The sequence below is a fragment of the Galeopterus variegatus genome, unplaced genomic scaffold (genome assembly GCF_000696425.1).
Source record: "Galeopterus variegatus unplaced genomic scaffold, G_variegatus-3.0.2 Scaffold6863, whole genome shotgun sequence".
NCBI classification, from domain to species: domain Eukaryota; kingdom Metazoa; phylum Chordata; class Mammalia; order Dermoptera; family Cynocephalidae; genus Galeopterus; species Galeopterus variegatus.
The window spans coordinates 104,418-105,357 of record NW_007732974.1 but is presented as its reverse complement, the minus strand read 5'-3'; the positions used below and the strand labels follow the sequence as shown (position 1 = coordinate 105,357).

The 940-nt window shown below is 56.2% G+C and overlaps 1 pseudogene; it reads right to left on the bottom strand.

Annotated features, from left to right (window-relative positions):
- Positions 1 to 5: 5 nt before the first annotated feature.
- LOC103606822 lies at positions 6 to 931 on the bottom strand (annotated as a pseudogene).
- Between the last annotated feature and the right edge of the window lie 9 nt (positions 932 to 940).

Here is a 940-nt window from a genome sequence, read left to right as displayed (position 1 = left end):
AAAGAAAGAAAGAAAGAAACCAGACCTGGCAACCAGGGGGTGCAGCGCTGGCCGGGAAGGAAGGCAGCAGGCTCAGGTCCTGCGGACTCGCGGTGGGCAGGTGGAGGAAAGACAGGATCTGCAGGCAGCGAGTGGACGGATCTTCCAAAGTGCCTCATCATAGCCAGAAACAACCTTAAGAAGACCGAGTCCTGCAGGCAGCTGAGGAGATGCCCAAGGGTGAGCTTCCAGGCGCTCGGGCCATCAGCTGGTTCTGCGGGGTAGGGGGGTGCAGGCAGCTTGCGGTGGGCTGGAGTCCCCTGAGGCCATGCCGCTCCGTCTAGCCAGATCCTCCACTGGTCCTGATCCTGTCCATTGCCTTCCGTGCTCACCGTCCACCTGTCCATCCTCAGGTGCCTCGTACTCATCCACCTCGTCGTGTCCTGCGTGTCCTCAGGATCCTCTGAGTCCTCTTCACTGTCCTCCTCTTCCTTGTCATCGTAGTGCTCTGGGGCTGGCTTGCCAGCGGGTCCCAGGGTGTTGTCTTTCTCTGTGATGTTCTGTCTCCTGCTGCAGCCCTGTCTCCTCCACACAGGGTCGATCCAGACTAAAGCACAGTGTCTCAGTCACGCTGGGACAGAGCGAGGGGCTCAAGGTGGACATGGCTCCTGGACACGTTGGGAAGCAACGAACAGTGACCGGCCTGTAGATTCTGATTCAAACAAAAACCACACTTGGTTAGAGCGTGGAGCTGACAACACCAAGGTCAAGGGTTCGGATCCCCATACCAGCCAGCCACCACCACCGACAACAACAAAACCCAAACAAACAAACCCACAAAAACCAAAATGCCAACAGAACAAAGAAGAAACAAGAGCAAGATAGAGTGGAACCCAAAACCATCAGGGTAAATGAAAAACACGTGCACCTAGGAAGACTGCCTCTTGCAGAATCGGATCCT